General features: G+C 43.3%; 1 long non-coding RNA gene across 2 annotated transcripts; it reads right to left on the bottom strand.

Annotated features, from left to right (window-relative positions):
• Positions 1-1,324: 1,324 nt before the first annotated feature.
• LOC112549873 lies at positions 1,325-20,863 on the bottom strand. Of its 2 annotated transcripts, none has more exons than XR_003093457.1 (3): positions 20,757-20,863; positions 2,872-3,110; positions 1,325-1,696 (listed from the first exon to the last, which is right to left on the bottom strand). It is a non-coding gene; the product is annotated as an uncharacterized LOC112549873 (long non-coding RNA). The 2 variants fall into 2 exon arrangements; XR_003093456.1 differs by lacking the exon at positions 20,757-20,863 and adding an exon at positions 3,219-3,391.
• Positions 20,864-23,000: the final 2,137 nt, after the last annotated feature.

The following is a 23,000-nucleotide window of genomic DNA, read 5'->3' as shown; positions in this document are numbered from 1 at the left end:
ATGAAGGCCAATGTCCTGCTACTGTGAAGGTGACTTCTCCTGGGACTTCAGATTTCTCCTGGGACAAAGCCTTTTATTCTAGGATCCTACAGATGTACAAGCCCATTGTCCCACTTAAAGTATCTGTGAAATATCCAAGATAACACTTTTTCCTCAGGACAATGCCTCCTAATTTAAGTTAATTGCCATTCATTCCAGGGACAAGCTGCATGTATACAGGGCTGTGCTGCTCCTAGGTTATAAGTTGACTCAGATCTGTCAGAACAGACTCATATGTCACATCTGTTTTTACCTTATGGTAGCAAGATCATTTCTGTGTGGGGATGTACCCTTATCTATAAAGAGAATCATCAGGGAAGGCAGGTTTTCAGATCATCGCTTCCAGTTAGCAAGGCATCTTGCAGAGCTTTTGAGATCAAATAGGTCAGGGGTGGGCAAAATATGGCCTGCAGGCCACATCTAGTTCACCAGGTGATTTAATTCGGCCCACAGGCACCCACCAATTAATTGTACCTTGCCCAGCCCATGTGCTTCACTCCCACCCACATGTCGGGGTGAGCCCCAGCCCCAGTCAGCATGTACAGCTTCTGGGCAGGGCCACTGCTGCCACAGCTGCAGCCACCAGAGGACCTGCTCAGTCCTGGACTCCAATAACTTTTCCTTGTGTCCCTCCTGCAGTGCTCACTCTGGGCAACAGGTAGGGAAGCTGCAGCTGGATGAGAGTATGGAGTGTGGGGCTGGGGCTGGGGCTAGCGCTGGCAGGAGTGCGGAGCCCGGGGCCCATGCCCAGTGGGGCAGAAGGAGCCTGGAGTTTGGGTGGGCAGGGCGTATCATTGTTTACGTCTCAATAAGGTCCTACACAATTGCAAAGTAAATAGGAAAAAGTTGCCAGCAAAGTAAAGGGCACCTCTGGTTTGAATTTTTTTTTTTTTACATAGATTTGTACCAGCTTAACTCAATCTATGTCTAGATGTATTTACATGGTGTACAAGTGACTTATGTTTATTTTACTTGATTTGGAAACTTACGGAATTAAACAACATTGGTACAAAACAGTTATAAATCTATTTGAGGAAGTCCACAGAAGGATTTGCAGGAGCTTAACTAAAATAGGTTTCAAAACAAATCTTGGTTAATTTTATCTGAGTTTTCTTTGCATTGACAATGTCTGAGCAGAGAATCCTTGTTTGGTATTACTACGTACTTGTGCTGCCCATGCACAAATGCAGAGCAGAGAAATTGCATTATGCACACCAAATGAACATGTATATACAACATATGTTGGCAGCTTGTACCCTCCAGAGAGCTTATTTACTAAGTTGGGAAGTGGAAGACAGGCCTTATATGTCATTAAAGTTAATATTAATGATGACATTAGGTATTTAAAGGTTTCTTTAAAAAGTAAAATATTAATGACAAACCTAAATAGAATGCATTTACATCCTTTGAAATTTGATTCAGGTTTTCCAACTTTATAGACAATGTTTTATTGTTTCAGGGAGCAATCACACAGCAAAGCCCTGATTCACGTTTTCATGCAGTAAAGAATGACAGAATGTCTTGCAAAATAAGGCTTCTGATCCTCTGCTGCTAAAACTCATGTGGCTATTTAGCACAGTAGGATTTAATTTTAAATAGAACATGGTAAGGAGATTATTTTCTCACTGGTACTGTCACAGATCCTTAATGGCAGCTCCTGTTGGCAAAAAAAGAGGGCAAAATGAATCTGACTGAATATCACAGCCTGTTTTAGCTGCTGTATTGATTTTCATATTATCAAATGTTGAAACAGCATCAGAGAGCCAAGAAAATGGTCCCTTTTGAATCTTACTCTGTATAGCTGTGCCTTGAGCCAGGTACTCATAACCATAGGTTTTCAGAATCTAGCTAGAAGGCATCAGATGTAAACAGATATATGATATAGAGGAATTTGGGTCCTTCTTATCTGTATCCAGCCTAATATTCCACTCCAAGTGCCTGTAGGAGTTGTCAAAGCTTGGTATTGTGGCCCTGAACTGCTTCTTCCTTGACCGGTTCTACAATCTTGGTACCTGGCTGTCATTTGTGCTTGAGTGAGTCCAAAATGGAAACACTAGGAGTAGGTTGATGCCTATAGTAGGTACTACACCTTGCCAAAACATGTGGTAAAAATTGTCTATGCTAGATGAGCCATCCATGTGCCTGGACCCATTTTTAGCATCCTACACAGTGAATGTTTTGCCCTGGGTAAATCATTCAGTGTATCCTCAATTTTTGGTGAGGGTTAGTGCTTTCAATGCTCTATTCTGCATTTTTTACTTATTTGGATCAGTACAGATCTTCAGTTTACCTAAAGATTTTTCTTACCAGTACTACATTGAAATTAGCATAAAGTGACTCAGTAGGTCTAAATGACACTGCTTCTTTGCAGTGGCTCCACCATGGCTAAGATTCTGAGTTTCAGTAGTCTCCTGGGCTCCTAATAATGCTCTCAGGAGAGCTATATCTAACTTCACGAGCATGTGAATCTCTTAATAGTCTGTTACAAGCCTTGACATTAACTGTTCTTCAATGTTCCCCATGATGGAGGGTAGTGTAGTGACCCCAGTTTGCTATGAACTCCAAGAGATAACATCTTTTTGTGTATTTGTCTGTTTGTTTTTATGTTACTAGTACTTGGTATTATTTGTACTGTCTCATATTGTTACTTATTGTTGCTGGGATTACATTGCAGTCAGCTTTACAGTCCAGCTGGAATGTAACTGTTGATTGATCTACTAGCATAGATGCTAATAAAACAAGTTTTTCGCTATATGCTTATTTTGAGAATCTTTGAGTTTGGTACAGTCACACTGCAGCTATTCATAGACAGTTTTGTTTCATGTGCTTTACCTTTGCATTATCACCTTTATCCCCTTACAGTCAGGTCACCTGTATATAAAATGCACTTCTTTCTTGTTCCATGTTTGGGCAATACTCCATCTGGAAATCCAGCGTTCCCAGTGGTCTAAGTTCCTCCATGCTTCCATCTGTTTGCTTGGCTTCTCAGTGCTGCTTTACTTGTTCACACTTTTTACTTTCTGTAGGTCTTGTTAGACTTGCTGCTGCCACCATATTTCATATACCTTATGCTGGGTAAAAACACGAAAGGGCAATTTGTAAACTAGGTTGGCTCTTTATTTATGAAATACTGCAACTGCAGCGAGTATTCACAACATGTCATATGCACACAGGCTAACCTGGTATCTCCTTCACACTTGTCTCTCTTCAGTCTGCTCACTTTGCTCCAAGTTCCTTCATGCTATTTCATACTTCTCAGCTCATTCAAGTACACAATTTGAAAAACTACTTTTACTTTTTCCTGATGCTACCTCTTTACCTTTTCTTTCTGAGGCGTAAGGATGGTTTTGACTTTCTCTAGAGTCCATTCCTGTAAAAGAATCTGTTAGAATCCAGGTTGACCCTAAAGCACATATGAGCTAATGCTGTTTTTTAAAAATAGATTCTGTCACATTCCTGAAGCCATGTGACTGGAAGTTGGTAAGGGCTTTAAAAATATTTCCTTAGTAGATACACTTAAGTCATTATAAAAATTCCTTGATATCACAATCTTCTTAGATTATGAGTCCATACCTCTTTAGATAAAATAACTCAGGAAAAAAATACCCAAGTACAGTGATCTCATTGAATGAAACTGTCTGAAGGTCAACCATATCCCTTAATTGGTTGACTGAGTTTTCTCTAGCTGTGCTGAAAACAATCTATGGAAAGAAATGCTGCAAGTATATTAAGACTTACAGCTGCGATTCTGTATCTGAGCTGCTTGTTTATTAATCTGATATATAGCATCCCAGTAGGTTAGGTACAAATGTTAAAAGTATTACCCACAAACAATATATATATAAACTAATAAACTATATTGAAAGGAATACATGCATACATGCAAACATATTAGGGTTTTTTTTTTAATTATGTGCAGCCTATTTGCTCTGTTTTGTTTAGAATCATTTTCAATAGAAAGCCAAACTCTGTTACGTATAGGTGTCACTTTCTCAGCTTTATTTCTCAGCCAGTAATTCATTAGGCCAACTCTCCCTTTGTGAACAGGAGCACTGACACCCTGCAGAACATCTCTATTTCATGTTCCTGTTATATAATACACACCAGTTTTTGCCACAGTTTGGGAGCAACTAGGCAGTGTGATTTGGCTTAGAAAGACTTCTTATACACAGGCACGTGCATTTATGTCTAGTATTCAATGCTGTAAGGCTGCCTGCGAATTGCTGTACCATGACAGAGAAAAGAAATCTGTTACAATGCTTTTGGTTTTACTACTGAGGCTATAGGAAAAAAACCCAGCTTATTTATGCATTCTTCGTAGTGCACATGCTGTCTCATTTCTTTATCTTTGAAGTCCTGATTTTACGGAAATGCTACCCTTTTTCAGTTTCTCAATCAATCAGTTTTGTTTTATAACTACAAAACTTATGTTCAAAGTGTCCTGCTGTACCAGGTAGAAGCTACTGTTCTAGTAAGGAAGAAACCGTCCAATAGAACAAGTGTTTGGGTTTGGATGCAAGAGAGATCAAATGAAAGTAAATGTGGTCAAAACTGTTCATATGCTCAAAGTGAAAGTTAATGATACTTGTGCTGAGTTTCTCAAACTCATTCAGAATGTTCCCTTACTGGAAGAGAATTCTCTGTAGAAATCTGCAGGCTGCTGTTGAGTCAGGCTGGCAGTAGCATTTCCTTAGGAAGTGTAATTTTGGTGTCTTGTATGACTGTTTTGTTACTATAAAAGTATCTCTGCAAACATCCTAGTTCCTGACCTTTTGAGACCATGCTTACCTTCATCCTCTTTCCCCCTTCACTTCCCTTTTCCAAAGTAGTTTCCAGTCTGGGGATCTCTAGAGCAAAGTGTATGAGTCTCTAAAACTGCAACGAACAAGCCAGTCTCTCAAACAGTTGTAACAGCCCCACATCCTCTGCAGGTCAAGCACACAGTAGGTTTTGTGCATACTCACCACCGGGTTACATTTTAGAATGACATTACCCTGGGCTACACTATGCCACTCCAACAAAGACTATGCAGAACCCAGAAAAATATCCAAAAATATGTTTGAGCACTTGGAATCACTGAACTCTGGAACTGGGGCTGTTTCAGGTCTCTGTGGCCCAATCCAGTATGAGGAGGAAAGGAGAATGGGAAAGAGGAGGCTTCCCCTCTCCCCCTCCCCATGAAGAAAGTACTGCACGTGTAACTGTGTAGTAGTTCAGTGGTTCTCAACCTTTCTAGACTGAAGACAGCACTGCATAGTTTTGAAATGGGGTGCTGCTCAATTCACAAAAGTTAGTTTATTTATTATAGTGCATGCCTGCTTGAAGAGGGACTGGGAAGGAGGAGGAGCAGCCAGCAGGGAAGAGCCTGCACTTATCTCCACACCAGAGCCTACTCTAAACTCACTTATCTCCTCCCCCAAGGGGCACACTTCAAATGCTGTCCATGGCACCCATGGTAAGAATCACTTCAGTAGCTGACTGATGATGATTTTTGTCATGATATTACATGATGTAAACACTAATTTACATCAATGCACCTCTCTCTATAGCCCTGCTTTTCCTGCCATTCCAATATTGTTCACTGCCTGTTGTCTAAATCCTAAACTGTAATATTTATGGGCCAGGAATGGTTTCTTTGGTGTCCAGAGAATGCCCTCTACAATGGAGCCCTGCCCGTGGATAGACGTCATTAGGTGCTATCAGAATTGCATATAAAAAAAATCAGCATTTTTTCAAGTTCAGTTGTCACCACTCTTCCAGCTGAACAACATTGAAAAGGCCACTACAGTAGTTATTTCACAGTGGGGTAGCCTGCCTTCAAAGTAGGGGCTTGAGCATGTTCAGCAGTTCCATACTTGAGGGTGACTGAATCTTGCTGGTACTAAAGAATCCTGATAACCATTGCTGCAGCTGTGTGTTACCACTGGCTGGTGCTGGAATCCTTGCACTAAACTTCACATTGCTGTAGTGCACTCACCACATTCAGTCTACATCCTTGAGGGAACTTGAGTATTTCTGTCCCTGGTACACCTGGCACTGGTCTGTATTGTTGTTCTGGTTTCTTTCCTTCCTACAAAGTTTGCAAAATCTCTCTTCCTTCCCTGGCCTGTGTCAGTTTCTTCCTTCTCTTTTCAATTGGCCACTTTTCCCTTTGGTTTACAAAATCTTCTAGTAGCGGTGATGGACTGTTTCTGCTCTGCTTTAAGCGTTTCATTGGAACCTAACACTTCCAGCATCACAATGCATACATGAGACGATATGTTGAAGAAAATACATAGTCTTGGCTCTTCTGTTGAATATTGACAAGTTACAGCAAAGCCTGCCTAGAATAGGATTGTGAGGGCTCTCCTATAGTCTCAGGCTGTAATTTTTTCTTTTTTTATAGAACCATTCCAACTGGCCCTTGCAGCTGGATTGTCCCACGACCACATGGTATATTACACCCAGTAACTGTTAGGTGTAGTGGCAGTAGAAGTCACGAGTTTGCAATCAGACGTCCCTTTCAGGGTTTTCCCAAGCAGGTGTGGGGGAGACTGCTCATCCATGTGGGCACCAGTGACACTGCCAGGGGAGACTCTGAGTGGATCAAAAGTGAGTGCAGGGCTCTGGGTGCAAGGGTGAAGGGGCCTGGGGCTCAGATCGTGTTCTGTTCTCTTCAATCTTTCCAGTCAAGGGAAAGGGCCTGGGCACGAGTGGGTGCATCCTACAGATCAATACCTTGCTGCACAGGTGGTGTTGCCAGCAGGGCTTTCACTTCTTCAAACATGGGATGTTGTTCCAAGGGGAAGGATTGCTGGGAAGAGATGGGATCCACCTCACGAAGAGAGGGAAGAGCATCTTTCCACACAGGCTCGCTAACCTGGTGAGGAGGGCTTTAAATTAGGTTTGCTGGGGGACGGAGACCAAAGCCCTAAGGTAAGTGGAGGAGCAGGAGACCTGGAGGAAAAGCAAGCAAGAGGGGGCAGCAGGGGAGGTGCGCTCATACTTCCTGAGAAATCAGGGCAATCAACTAGTTACCTCAGGTGCCTGAACATGAATGCACAGAGCATGGGAAATAAGAATTGGAAGTCTTGCACAGTCATGGCACTATGATGTGATTGGAATAACAAACACCTGGTAGGATAGCTTGCATGACTGAAGCACTCCCATGGATGGGTACAAACTGTTGAGAAAGAACAGGCAGGGAAGAAGAGGAGGAGGCCTAGTCACATTTTATGTAAAAGAGCCATATGATTGTTAAGAGCTCCATTATGAAACTGGAGATAGGCTTGTCAAAATTCTCTGAGTAAGGGTCAGAGGGGAGAACAACAAGGGTGCTGTCATGGTGAGGGGTCTGCTATAGACCACCAGACCAGGAGGAAGTGGTGAATGAGGCTTTCTTCAAACAGCTAGCAAAAGATTCCTGATTACAAGCTTTGATTCTCATGGTGGACTTCAATCACCCTGATATCTGCTATGAGGGCAATACAGCAGTGTGCAGACAATCCAGGAAGTTTTTGGAGAATGTTGGGGACAACTTTTTGGTACAAGTGCTGGATCAGCCAACTAGGGCCCATGGTCTTTTTGACCTGCTGCTCACAAACAGGGAAGAATTGATGGGAAATGTAGAAGTGGATGGCAACTTGGGCAGCAGTGACCATGAGATGACTGAGTTCAGGATCCTGAGGAAAGGCAGGATGGGGAACAGCAGAGTAAGGACCCTGGACTTCAGAAAAGCAGACTTTGACTCACTCAGGGAACTCATGGGCAGAATCCCCTGGGAAGCTAGTTGGAGGGGGAGATGAGTCCAGGAGAGCTGGCTGGAGTAAGAAGCCTTACTGAAAGTGCAGAAACAAACCATCCCAATGTGCAGGAAAACTAGCAAGTAAACTAAATCACAAAAAGGAAGCTTATAAGAAGTGGAAACTTGGACAAATAACTAGGGCCAGGTATAAGAGCATTGCTTGGACATGCAGGGATGAAGTCAGCAAGGCCAAAGCACAGTTGGAGTTGCAGCTAGGAAGGATTGTGAAGGGTAACAAGAAGGTTTCTACAAGTATATCAGTAACAAGAGGAGGATCAGGGAAAGTGTGGATCCCTTACTGAATGGGCAAGGCAACCTAGTGACAGAGGAAGCAGGCAAGGCTGAAGTGCTCAATGCCTTTTTCACCTCAGTATTTACAAGCAAGTTCAGCTCCCAGACTACATCACTGGGCAACAAAGTTTGGGTAGGAGGAGAGCAGCCAACAGAAGCAAAAGGACAGGTTGTGGACTATTTAGAGAAGCTGGACATATACAAGTCCATGGGGCTGGATGGAATGCACTGTAGGGTGCTGAGGGCATTGGCTGATGAGATTTCAGAGCCACTGGCCATTATCTTTGAAAACTCATGGCGATCAGGAGAGGTCCCAGATAATTGGAAAAGGGCAAACATAGTGCCTATATTTAAGAAAGGGAAAAAGGAGAATCCAGGGAACTACAGACCAGTTAACCTCACATCAGTCCCTGGAAAAATCATGGAGCAGATCCTCAAGGAATCCATTTCTAAGCACTTGGGGGAGAAGAAGGTGATTAGGAACAGTCAGCATGGCTTCACAAAAGGCAAGTCATGCCTGACCAACCTGATTTCCTTCTATCATGAGATCTGTGGATGCGGGGAGACTGGTGGATGTAGTGTACCTTGATTTTGGCAAGGCTTTTGATATGGTCTCCCACAGCATTCTTGTAGACAAGCTAAGGAAGTATGGGTTGGATGAAAGGTGGATAGAAAACTTGCTGGATCTTTGGGCTCAGAGGATAATAATCAATGGCTCGATGTCTAGTTGGCAGCTGGTATCAAGTGGAGTGCCCCAGAGGTCAGTCCTGAAGCTGGTTTGCTTCAATGTCTTCATCAATGACCTGGAAGATGGCATAGAGTGCACCCTCAGCAAGTTTGCAGATGACAAGCTGGGGGATGTAGTAGATATGCTGGAGGGTAGGGCTAGGATTCAGAGTGACCTAGACAAACTGGAAGATTGAGCCAAAAGGAATCTGATGACATTCAACAAGGACAAGTGTGAAGTCCTGCATTTAGGATGGAACAATCCCATACATGAGTACAGGCTGGGGGATGACTGTCTGGGCAGCAACTCTGCAGAATAGGATATGGGAATTACAGTGGAAAATAAGATGAATATGAGTCAGCAGTGTGCCCTTGTTGCCAACAAGGCTAACAGCATACTGGGCTGCATTTGTAGGCGCATTGCCAGTAGGTCAATGGAAGTGATTACTCCCCTCTATTCAGCACTGGTGAGGCCACATCTGGAGTACTGTGTTCAGTTTTGGGCCCCCTCACTACAGAAAGGATGTGGACAAATTGGAGAGAGTCCAGCGAAGAACAACAAAGATGGTTCGGGGGCTGGGGCACATGACTTATGAAGAGAGGCCGAGGAAACTGGGCTTCTTTAGTCTAAAGAGAAGACTGAGAGGAGATTTAATAGTAGCCTTCAACTACCTGAAGTGAGGTTCCAAAGAGGATGGAGCTGGACTGTTCTTAGCAGTGGCAGGTGACGGAACAAGGAGCAATGGTCTCAAATTGCAGCAAGGGAAGTTTAGGTTAGATATTAGGAAGAGTTTTCTCACTAGGAGAGTAGTAAAACACTGGAGCAGGTTAGCCAGAGAGGTGATGGAATATCCATCTTGCTGGTTTATAAGACCCAGATAGACAAAGCTTTGGCTGAGATGATCTAGTTGGGGCTAGTCCTGCTTTGAGTAGGAGGTTGGACTAGATGACCTCCTGAGGTCCCTTCCAACCCTAATTTTCTATGATTCTATGACTCTGAGCAGGTCTTGGGGGAAAATAGGAGTAGACAAGGAACCTGAAGGGTACACAGTTATTAGGCAGAAGGCATCCTGTGAATGAGAGAGAATTTTCACTGGGCTGGTATTAATGCCATAAACCTTAGCTTTCTGCAATGGCCCCAAAGACTCTTCTGTTCCCACCTTTTCCCAAGTGTCCTCTCCATTGCCACCTCCAAGTTCAACCAGAGCTCATGACTTTTAACAAACATCTCAGTTTTATCATGTATGTGTAGGCTGCAAGGTGGGACATTCTTTGGGTTGGCTTTGGTTGGGTTTTGTTGTTGTTCTGGTATCCGGGACTTTGACAGATCAGGAAAAAATTAAAGTTGAGGTTTTCTTGTAAAATGCAATCTGGAGGGATAATATTTTTCTTCCTCCCAGTATTTCAAACTTTTTCTTTCTGAAAATAGGCCTGGTCAAAAGTCCCAAAGGCAACACTTTGCCTCCATGATCTTTAATGCCTGGGATAGCCACTATTGCCTACTCTTTCTCTACTATGTCATCAATGTGAACCTGACCAGCAACACACTATAAAGACAATGGGATGACTGGAGTTGGATGCTACATATTACTCTGAAAGGAAGTGACAGCAGATGATCTAATTTGATCACATGAAGCTGAAGCAAATGGGTGTAAAAGTCCTTTCAGGCTGGAAAGAAACTTTTACAACTGTGGTACTTCCATGCCCTGCAGCCAAAGGGACTTACTAGGCAGAATAGGGCTTTTAGTATTAAAAACGGATGGGTGTGATTTAAATCGTGTGGATGTACTGACTGCACTGCAAAATCTATTCCTGACTAGAAAATTGCATTTATAACTAATGCACCTCTCCTCCCTCCCCTCCTCTCCCTGCCACCCCCCGGTCCAATCTACTTTAAGTCCATTCTGGCAAAACATGCATTTGGGGGAAATGTATTCTGGTGCTTTAAAACCTCTAATCAAGGCTAATGCACACCAAGTTTCAGTCTAATAGTCTTAAATGATGGTGTTATCACCCTCTGAGACCAGGACTATCTACTTAAGCACTGTGAGAACAACAGGTGTAGCTAAGCCACTTTAATGTATCCATCACAAAATAAACAATAATAACATTGTTCATCTCTCTTCTCCAACTCAGATTTTGCTGTTGAATACAGTACTCTAAGGCAGACTTAAAAACCACCACTCATAGCCTCCACTTCTGTCACTTCTTATGGAAGAGTACCTCAACCAGGAAAGTGGAAAAAAGGTTTAAAAAAACCTTTCTAGGTGTTTTTATCAAGTCAGTTGGACCTTCATGAATTTTTTGTACTCTACATGCCTTCACGATTTATATACAATACATCCTCATTCTAATAATCCAAGCAATAGGCATAGGTTTTTATGATGCAGCAAATTAACTAACCCTATTACTAGGGCTCAAATTACACTCTGACCCTTGGGGTGGGGGGTCTGAGGTGGTGGCAGCCAGAAGTTGGAAGGAGCCACTGCCACCTAAGCTGCTTAGAAAGGTGTGGGGCAGGCCAGAGGCTCTCATCTCTTATAGGGGGACTTATGGGGGACTCTTGTCTCTTATGGGGGGCTCAGCCCTCCCGAGTCCCCCCTGTATTTCAAACCCTGCCTATTACAGCAAGCAACTTTTTTTAATGTACTTTTCTCCTACTTCTCTGGGAAAGTTGCACTCTTTTAGTTGCACCTTCATTCCCTACTGAGACTAGTTTCCATTGTTTTAAGTGCTGTAAATATGCATAAGTAACATGCTTTGCTCAGAATAGTTTAATCAAAGTAGATGAGACAAACAAAAGTAGCATTGTTTGGATTTTTACAGAGTGAAAAGTTAAGCATAGGGTCTTGGTTATACAGGAAATCTACAGCTTATCCAGAAACCTAACAGATTGCTTGTGTCCAGAATGGTAATCACAAGACAAGCCTTCCATCTGATATCTGTTTATATATAGTCATACCTGTTTTACTTAATTTGATTATTTATACAGATTCTAATTCCACACTCTACTTTGAAGTCAATTAAAACCTTGATATACCAAGTGAACCCTGCCAGAAATCTATGTCAGCCTTTCTGTCTCAACACTCTATACCTCCCCACTAAACACTGCAAATAGACTTACTTTCAAGACTTACTTTCAGGTGCTTATGGCTGTTTTCATAGTTGTGCTGCAGAACTATACCCAATCATAATTTTTTTTGGCATCTGCATAATTAATGGAAATTAAGTTGAACTTCACCACTAATGGGTCAGCACCTAACTCATGTGTGCGTGTGTGTGTGCGAGAGAGAGAGAGAGATCGATCGATAGTCTGTTTGTTAGGTCCAAGGCATGGTACCACTTTGCTGCTCTCAAGGTCAGTGCTAAAAATCGCAATGGCTTTGATGGGAGCAGGATTTGATCTTGCATTTGGTTACAATCTGGGTTTGCAGAGTAGCCTGTTGAGGCAATGGACAAGGGAATTTAGAAGGGATGAAAGGAGGTATTATGACCCTTCTATATATCACTGAGAGGCAAAAAATGTTTGCTAGAATATGAAAAAAAAAAACCTGTTTACTAGAAGTCCTGATTTTTTTTTTCCAGGCCTGACTGCAATGATTCACTGAGGTGAGGATACAGTACTGTGCATGAAAGTCAATACTGGTATATATTACAGTATATCACCCATGGCTCTATGGAATGAGACTATCCACATGCTACAGTAATGTGCATTTCTACTGAAAGGCCCTAAGAAAACCAACAAAGCTCTGAACAGATTGGGATTCTATGAGAAACAATTCATGACCAGATTGCAAGGAATAAATGCCACAAGAGGTTCCCTTTGTCTGCCTCTCTGTCTGTTTGTTCTTTTACAAGATGAGTTGCATGTGTAGGATGGGATTTTATTTAAGGGAGACTGAAACAGTAAGGAGAATAGACTTAAGATCTGCTATGAGAAGTGCAAAGGATGTGCACAGAGGCATGCCTACCATGAGCCAGGGAATGCATTTGCTGACGAGACTATCTAGTTCACGGTGTCCAAGGAGGTTGTGCAAAGGAGATAGCGACTGGTAATGGAAGGAAACTCCAAGGTCTCATAAAATTCCAACCTGATTCTGAGAAAAGGTGAGAAAAGATATGTTCACTTTTCATAACCATAACTATATCATCATACTAAAGCAGTGTTTTTTAACTTTTTCATTTGCAGACCCCTAAAAAAATTTGAATGGAGGTGCAGAACCCTTTGGATTGTAAGTGTGGATATTCCCATACTTTTGATTGATCATAGTCATCTTTTGAAGACTCCCTTACACATATCTGCAGGCCCCCATAGGGTCCACAGACCACAGGTTGAAAACCACTGTAGTAAAATATTTCACTCTGAGAATGAAACCAGAATGTTAATCTGGAGGACACTCAGGTAAGAAGTATAGTCTGTATTTTTCAAGGGCTGCCATAGCTGATATTACTGCTTGGACAATGGGCCACAGTATGGAGCACTGGAATTAGAAATTGGAGCCAGGACATTGTGCCTTTAAGAGCTCACAAAGCAATAAGGGAAGTCAGAGCTGGTAGAACAGACAGCTAGAGGACTGAGAGGAGCAAAGGACTAGAAAAGATCTCTCCCTTGCATTGTTAAACCATTGCAATACAATTTTCTACAACTAAGTAAAAGAATGACAGATTGGGCACAGAAGCATTTAGCAAGGGTACTGTAGTGGTTAAACATCTTGCCACAATGGAACTGATGCATACTGGTACATACGAATTGCTCTGGGTAGACCCCTTTAATAATTGGCAAAATAGAACAATGGGAACAGATTAGCAAAAGTGAACAAACCAAGTATATGGGTCATGTGAAGTAGCTACAAATTAATGGCAATGGACTAAACTGAAGGAATTGGCAGAACAGTGTCAGAAAGCAGGAACGTCTGTACAGAGCCAGGTCAGGGGGGACTTGAAAAGAGCTTCAGTTGATAAAGAATCCTGAAGAAATGAGGTATGTGGGCAATGTGGAATCAACAATCAATATTAAGTCAGCAATAAAAGAAGTAATGATAGGGTAGATTAACTCAAGGACAACATATGTGAAGAAACCTGAGATCTAAAAGGGAGCAGAGCGGGCTAGGTAGCTACTAGTAACTAGGCCTGTGCGAGTAGGCAGCTATTCAATCCAGCTTCAGATCCAGCTACTTTGGATGCCAGGGATCTGACCCAGTCCTCTGGATCAGTTTCCCACTTCCATCCGGCCGAAGTGGCTCCGAAGCTTCAGAGCCACCTTGGACATCCAGCCATAGGGTATAATGGGGAATCAATGAATTATCTATAACTTTGTTGTTCATTGTCTGATTTGGATAAGATTTGCAGGGGTGGTAGCTTCTGCTCAGAGCATGAAGTCTGCCATGTTTCAAGAAGATTGGTGCAGGGGTTTGGGAGAAACTGTACCCCAAATTCTCAAAAGAAAAACTCATGTCATGTGTATGTGTTACACCACAGGGGGGATGAAAACTGCAGGGGTGGTAGTGCCTGGTGAGGCCACAAAGACTGCTAAGTTTTAAGAAGATCAGTGCAGGGGTTTGGGAGAAACTGTACCCCAAATTCTCAAAAGAAAAACTCATGTCATGTGTATGTGTTACACCACAGGGGGGATGAAAACTGCAGGGGTGGTAGTGCCTGGTGAGGCCACAAAGCCTGCCAAGTTTCAAGAAGATGGGTGCAGGGGTTTGGAGGGAACTGCCCCTCAAGCTACTGGCAGGCAAAACGCGTGAGATAGATGACCCTATGTGTGTTAAGGCGCAGCAGGCTGAAAACTGCAGGAGTGGTGGCCCCTGCTCAGGCCAAGAAGCCTGCCATGTTTCAAGGAGATAAGTGCAGGGGTTTGAGGAGAACTGCACCTCAAGCTGTGGACAAGCAAAACTCCTGACATGGTCGATGCTGTGTGTGTTAAGGCGCAGCAGGGTGAAAGCTGCAGGGATGGTAGCCCCTGCTGTGGCCACGAAGCCTGCCAGCTGTCAAGGAGATAGGTGCAGAGGGGTTCTGGGGCCCTGCACCTCTAGCTGCTGACAGGCAAAACTCGACATGGGTGCTTGTGCAACTGTGTCTGTCTTGGGGCATGGAGCGGGGGAGGGCGGACATGGACTACTGCACGCCTGGCTGCTAAGCTACTGTGTTACCAGTTACCAATTAATCATGATTCACTCAGGGACCAGCTCAATTCACAGTACCTAGCTACTACATAATGAGTTAACGAGCAAGGATTAACACCTACAAAACCACAGACTAAGGAGAGGAAATAATTCATACAGACAATCAACTGCCTTAAGACAGAGACAGTCAGTTGCACAAGCACCCATATCATGAGTTTTGTCTGTCAGCAGCTAGGGGTGCAGGGCCCCAGAACCCCCCTGCACCAATCTCCTTGACAGCTGGCAGGCTTTGTGGCCTCAGCAGGGGCTACCACCCCGGCAGTTTTCAGCCCACTGAGCCTTAACACACACAGGGTCATCTATGTCACAAGTTTTGCCTGAAAGCAGCTTGAGGTGCAGTACCCCCCCAAACCCCTGTACCTATCTTCTTGAAACTTGGCAGGCTTTGTGGCCTCATGAAGGGCCATCGCCCCTGCAGTTTTCACCCCCGTATGGTGTAAAACATACACGTGACATGAGTTTTGCTTTCAGGAATTTGGGGTAGAGTTTCCCCCGAACCCCTGCACTGATCTTCTTGAAACTTGGCAGGCTTCATGCTCTTAGCAAAGGCTACCATCCCTGCAAGTTTCATCCAAATCAGACAACAAAAAAAGGTTATAGATAATTCATTGATTCCCCATTATACCCTATGCCTGGATCTCCTAAGCGGCTCTGAAGCTTTTCCAAAGTGGTTCAAAAGCTCCGAACCATTTTGGAAAGCCTAACAAAGCCAGCACTTTGATCTGGACATGCTGATTCAGACGCTGAAGCGTCCGAAGCTTCTCTGGATCCGAAACACAGTCCGAAGCCTCGCACATCCCTACTGGTAACATCTGCCCCAGTAACTGCTTACACAAGACATTATGACAAGTTAAATGAAAGATGTAGTGACCTGTGTAGAACTTGGAGGGAAGAACACAGATCACAAAAGGAAAGAATTTGGAGGAGGTGCCTAGAAACCGGTATATATGCATGCAGCTTGAATGCAAGTTACAGTTGCATTACTTTTGTCAGTGATTGACTCAGTGCTTCTAAACCTAAACTGGATATTTAAGGTCTTTTCATGCTATAATCCAGCATGTGGTATGCAAAGTACCTTCCCTCACAGGGGAAAGCAGGGAGGATTAACTTGTTTGTTCAGTGCCTCAAACGTAAGAGCAGTTACTGGCAGCATAGAACCACTGGTCTAAATTTAGATATAATGGAGTATACACTAAATGGGTGAGAGAATAAAAGGATGAGGAACTGATAGGAGAAACCCAAAGATTTATGAAATGCAGCATCTACTGTCAGAATGGGAGCTTTTAAGTGTCTAGTCATAAAATGGGGAAGGATGAAATGAAAGGACTTAAATCAATGAAGACTATAAAGGATAAAATGGAAGATCCAAATCAATATAGATGTCCACTCCTACTCAGAAACTTATGGGCACTCCCATGGCTTTTCCCTCACTGAGATTTTACCACTTTTATTCCATTAAGGAAATGGAAAGAGGGATAATCCCTCCCTGGAACTGACAAAAATGTTGCCTCCCTCTAAAGACCCATAAGAACTTTTTAGACTCGAAAAAGTCCACTGATGGCAGCCTACCTTAAGTGGAGCCTCCACACTGCTGTGCTAGCTCCAGTTCAGCTGTTTACATATCTCCTTTTCTCCATCTAATCAGATAATCTGATTTTCCTTGTAGTCCTGGGCAAGTGATTTGGTGAACCCAAGACACTTGACAGCCCTTACCCTTTCTACATAGATGGGGACGGTCTGCATGGTCTGGCTTTATGCTTATGGCTGTAATGTGGGACAGGTGCCTCGCATTGCACAAATGGGGAAATGGTGATTTTTGACTGAGGCTTAAAGGTCTTTGAAGAAACAAAAAGAAAATAAATACATGAAAGCTGGGATTCTCAAAAGAATTTAAATGACTTGAATGGCCAACTGCTTAAAATATCAGCGCGATTCAGGCACCCAACTCTCCTAAGTTAGATGTACTGTCAAAGGACTGCAAGGAGAGTGTTGCGGTGAGACGTGATAAATCTGATCTGTGTGCATTCTGCCCCTATGTTAATGTAGTTGCCCAGTGCTGAACTAAGGGCAGAGACTTCATATTGACACGTGCCCAACACCACACTAAGCTCATTATATTGCATCAGTTTTGTGGAGTAGTGTGTGCAGAGTGAATATCCTTTGCTTCACTGTGGAACTGCTAGTGAAGTCGTTGCTACTGGTTTAAGACAAGTGTAAAAATCTCAGCCAAAAAAGTGATGCATATACAACCTCACTCCTGTATCCTGTTTTCTCACTTCATAAAACGTTCACAACGTGTTTAATCCTGTGCTGATGGACTTCTGCATGGATTGCCTTTGACATCTTTGGGAGAGAGAGGCAGTTACCTGCTACACTTGAATTCATCTGCATAGAAGGCTGGCTTGAGGCCTCACTTTAAGCTTGTTGTCAGGACAGGCCTGCTGCTGGCCATCCAGTGTGCTGTGTTGTTCAATAAATGAGCTATTAATAATGCAGATTTGGGGTTGTCATAGCTAGAAAATGGTTGCCTAATTCTGTAACTGTAGGGAGGCTGAGAGGGCAGCATGGCTGACTGTGGGCAGCAGCCTTAAGCTCCATACACCTGCAATACAGCTGTCTTGTTTCTTTCTTTCCAATGAAGCATACACTGTGCATAATGTTTACATTTTATAGCAGATTTACTGGGCTCAAGTTCCACTTGTGAAAAAACTATGAAATCATTTCCCTACTTTGAAACTGAAATGTCTGTATGACCTGACAATCTCCTTGGGTGGATTGCTGCATAGTTCAATACTGGGTGGCACTTGGGCTCTTTGAATGGGGTGCCAAAGAGCTCACAGCAGCTCTGTTGAAAAGGCTAATTTATTCACAGAAGCAGTAGAAAGACAATATACATTAATAAAAAACTGAATGCTTTAAACTATATGTTCACAAAGGAGAAATGAATCAATACACAGTTTTTCCAGTGGGGAATGAAACTAGATTCACAATAGCATGACTGAAATTAGCTTGGTTCAGGGAGCAGGAGTGTTTAGTTTTAGAGTCCTCTATTGTGGTGGTGTAACTTATTTGGCAGATGCAGGGTAAGCAGAAAAGGCTATTCAAAGGGGGCTGGTCCTGAATGGCCATGATGGCTCCAGGCTCATGGGTCCCTGACAACAAATATCCTCCACCTGTCTCTCTGATATTCACTCCTCCCAGAAATGAAAGAGTTAGAAAACTGATCGGACTTTAAGATTTAATAAGAACTAGCTTACAAGATTGGAATTTGACTTCAATTCTAGAAAGTGTAATCAGGACATGAGATTTATGAAAGGAACTGAGAGGTAAACTTTAGCCACAGTTACCTCGGTGTTCAGGACACTTTCAGTACAGTTTTATAATTTGCAACCTCATCTGCTACTGAAGGATGTCCTGGCTAATGCCAAGTGTTATGAGGCATTCCTAGAAAAGCAAGATCAACTATATTGTTAGTTTGATACTTGGGATCTTAATTAATAAGAAAATTACTGCAACCCGTGTGATTACCACCAAATGTGTAACAGTTTCAGTTGCAGACAACCAAATGGGGAAGAATATTGTATTACTGTACTTTTAAAAATATGTAAAAGTCTCAGCAGTACCATGTAAATAACTAAATATTTATAGATCAGTGTTTTTTTTCCACAGAGCAGTGAATGACTCAACAATCTATTTATGGAGAGAAAATTCTGATCTTGAAGTAATCTGCCTACATGTCAAATCTTTAGTATTGGACTTTTAAGAATTAGAAAAGAGACTTAATGAATCAGTAATGCTCACAGAAATCCTATAGAGAGTCTTCAGAGAAATGGTGAATGAGGTTTTATTTCCCCTGTGTTACAAAACAGTGTTGATGCTCAAGGCATTCATTGGTGCTCTCTGAAGCAATGTGCAGTATCTTGCAAAATCAGTAAACCTTTGAGATACCAGAGCTTATTTTGGCTGCAGACAGGGAAAGTCCTGGTGTAATAATAAAGAGCAAAGTTCATTTTTCGGAGTCAAAGCATGTTGTGAATTAATGCACTGAAAACACTGCAAGGTGAAAGGTGGTAGAATACTCTTTGGACATTTATTCTTGTACAGACAGTATTTGGATTACAGCCACTGCACCAGTGTGCCTAATAGAACTACAAGTCTTCTAGATTGTCACATCTAAGGAACTAATGTCCACAGAGAACTAGCTGACAAGTGTGAATGTGTGGTCATGAACAAGACCACCTAATCTTGGAGCCAAGTGACCAGGGACTTCCCCATCAAAGTATTGGGGATAAATCAGAATAAGTTTTACACAACCCCAGTCACTTTAATGATGTATTGTACCAGTTCCTCCTAAATACTTCCTCCTATTTCTCTTCCTGATGCATTTCAAAACTGACTATTTGGGAGGGGCTTGCAAGCTAGGTATATTAGTGAATTAGGATCCTTAATTCTACATCTAAATCCCAATAGGTCATATATTGGGTTATGGCAGTTGTGGTAGGAGTTGATACCTACACAGAAAGGGAAGGGGAGAGCAAGACCCAGCCAAGCTCAGTCATCCTCTGATCCAGGGTTGTCCATGAAGACACAATGGGACAAAGAGTTGCCTCTCACCTTCTGAGGAGAGGCAGCCAGCTAGGGCTGAGTGAAGCCTCAGTCCCTGATTTGATTCGGCAGAGATTTGGCCCAATTCAGTGGCCAAATCACCGAATATGAATCAAATCAGAGGACCCTTTACTCTCTGAATCGAATCAGAACCCTCCGAATCGATTTGGAGAGATTCAGAGATTCGGACATAGAGACAGCTTTAAATGTTTTTTCTACATACCTCTAGGTAGCAGGGGCTCATGAGTGCTGTGATGCTGGGGCGCACGGAGCATCCCACAGCAGTGTGGGGGGCTCCCCAGTGTGTTCAGCAGCAGACCTGGAAGTGGACCAGAAGCACTTCCGGGTCTGCTGGGGAGCACGCTGTGGGGCCCCCTCATGCCCCCCCAGCTCAGTGACTGCTGCCTCCTGGGTCTGGGGGGGGCACCCAGGGTCCCCCTGTGGCTGATCACTGAGCCGGGGGTGTGCAGGGGGGTGGGGCCCAGCACACTCCCTGGCAGGCCTGGAAGTGAACTGGAAGTACTTCTGATCCACTTCTGGGTTTACCACATGGGGAGCATGTGGAGGGGAACACGGGGAGCACATGGAGGGGCCCCCTGCACTCCTGTGGGACGCTCCATGCACCCCAGCATTGCAGCGATCATGAGCTGCACCTGCTACCTCAAGGTATGTAGAAAAAACTTTTAAAGCTGTTTCTATGTCCGAATCACTGATTCTCTGAATCAGCATCGAATCTTCAGATTCAGCTGAATCAAATCAGGGACAGTGATCCGAATCAACTAATCAAACCACTGTTCCTGTTTCTGGATGAATCCAAATCAAATAGGGCTGACTTCACACACCCCTACAGCCTGCCATTAGAGCCCTTCCCCAACTCTGTGGGAAAAGAGACATTTCTGCTTCTGAGAGGAGGAACAACCAAGACAGTGAGCCTTCAGAAGAAGGACAAGCAGTTATAGCACAGCTCTTCAGGTGTTCAGGCTGTCATTTGGCTTTGAATGACTTATTTTTCCCTCCCCGCATCCCTCTGGAACTTCCTTCTGTTTCTTTGTAGAGCAGATTAAGAATTCCCATCTGAATGACTTTCTACTGGAAAAAGCCAATCTTGCAAAATCAAAACTTACAGGTCCGTGGATGCCTCATAAGATGGTGTGTTTTTTTTCATTTTAGACCTCCAGAGAGAGAGGAGAGGTTGCAGGTGTAATCACAGCTGATAAGTCTTCCATGTACCTGACCTGAAACAGAGGAATCCATTTTAGGTTCTCTGGAAATTGAAACCTGTGGAAAGAACTTCCAAATCAAAAATTAAAATGGCACACTTTTTACTTGCTTTCCTTCTAGTTCAGCAAAAAGAAAAATCACGTGTGTCCTGTAGCTGAAGCAGTCTGTTTTTCAAGTGTTTCAAAGCCCAAAACATTTTAAATGGCACATCTGTTTCCACCCAAAGGGTGGATTTATCACTACAGGCATATTGTAGCTGTAACACTCAGAGTGGGCAGTCAGCTGGGGAGCAACAGCCCCATGTGAAGAAGCTACTACTGCTGTACACATCGCCTTGCTTGGAGCACCACTTCCTTTTCTGTTTGAACTACTCACACCTTTTGCTCTTTTGGATTTTATCCCTTTCACGTGAGAGGGTTTGCACCCTGCATTGCAATACTCAAACTAGATGAAGATCACCTGATTGTAGGTACATGTAAACCAGCCATAGAAGGATGGTTCAGTGATAGAGTACTAGCCTAGGCCTTAGAAAACCCAGTATTTACTTCCTGCTCTTCTCTAAGCATCTGATACATTATTGGGCAAGTTACTTGGGCCTAGATCCTTCACATGCCTGACACTGAGGGCACGTTCAAGCAAGCGTGCATGTATGGTTTGCAGCATGGCAGGTTTAATGACAGCAGGAGATCCTGGTGTCAAGAAAAGCCATGCCAGAAAAAGCAGCACGGCGCACCTGGCAGCAGGGTGTGTCACCTGAAACTAGAGCCCTTCCAGCTGGCGCTACACTCTGACTGTTGGCCAGGTCCGCATGCCCAGATCACCACTGCTGTTGCCCCAGGAGGCCCCCAGGACACAAAGGTTTCTGGAGCCAGTCCAGGTGCTGGTTCCAGCCTTCCCTACCTCATCCAGAACAATTTGCTGTGCGCCACAGTATACATACAGGAGCGTTCCCTGGAGACAGCTAGCAGCAGCACAAATATGCCACTTGTCCCTGGGGAACGCACATTCCCACTTGTCTGGATGTGCCCTTAATGATTTTCAAATGGGAATTAGACATTTAAATGATTTAGAAGCTTTGGGACCTAGTTTTTCTAGGGCTCCTTTTCTCATCTCTTAACTGGGGTAATGGTAGTTCCCTATTCCTCTCTGGAGAGCTGAGGATAAATAACTAACTATTGGAAAATGGCATGCTCTTATGGTGAGAAAGGGCCCAAATAAATACCTTACCTAAATAATATATTTAGTCTTTCAAATCTGGAAACAATCCTGCTTAATCCACCTGAACTGCTACCAATCTTGATGGGCAAGTTTCACTCATTTTAAATTATTCAGTTTGGGTTTGTCCTGAAAAAACCTCCTGCTGTGCTGTGTTTTTCACTGTGTAAAATTGCTGGCCTTGGGTATATGCAGAACCGAATAAGTGGGCTTGAGACTTTACGGTATTCCTGGACTTGGCAAATGTGTGGTCTAATCATACTCAAAGGCTGTATGAGTTGCACGCTCAGGCATGATCAGATACTGCAGCAAGACAACTGATTCTTGAGTTGGCTGAAGCAGCAAGGTGCAGAGTTGTTAAGGGATGATGGGAACTACATGAAAACGAGTTGTCTTAATCCTCTGATCCTGCTGTTCTCATTACAATCAAATATATTGCTTCCCTATGCATTGTCATGAGCTATCACACGGAAGAGGCTAATTAAAGGAAACCAGACTTATATGACAGTGATGGTATGTTTCCTCTACTTGAAATAACAGCTCTGTTGACTCAAGAAACTGGGTATCATTGCTACTTTGTAAGGATTCCCCCATTTTTCCTTGATCACTAGATGTGTGGGGGAAGGTGGTAACTTGGACTCCAGCACAGAGGTGGGAACCTCCATGAGCTCATCCCCCAGGTCCTGGATGGAGAGACCACAACTAAAAGGTTTATCTAATACTGCCTATTTAGTGAGTCCAACTGCAGCTTGGTGAGGTTGATTCACTCAGCTGTTAAACTGTTTCTGTCTTGTACTCCAGATGTAGCTACAGGTACTCCTCACTTAACATCATTGTGGTTAACATTCTTTCATAATTACGTCATTGATCTATTAGAGAACATACTCGTTTATGTCACACAATGTTTGATTATAACATTGTTTGGCTGCCGC

Source organism: Alligator sinensis, unplaced genomic scaffold, assembly GCF_000455745.1.
Source record: "Alligator sinensis unplaced genomic scaffold, ASM45574v1 scaffold123_1, whole genome shotgun sequence".
Taxonomy (NCBI): Eukaryota; Metazoa; Chordata; order Crocodylia; family Alligatoridae; genus Alligator; species Alligator sinensis.
This window is presented reverse-complemented; position numbering and strand designations above follow the sequence as displayed.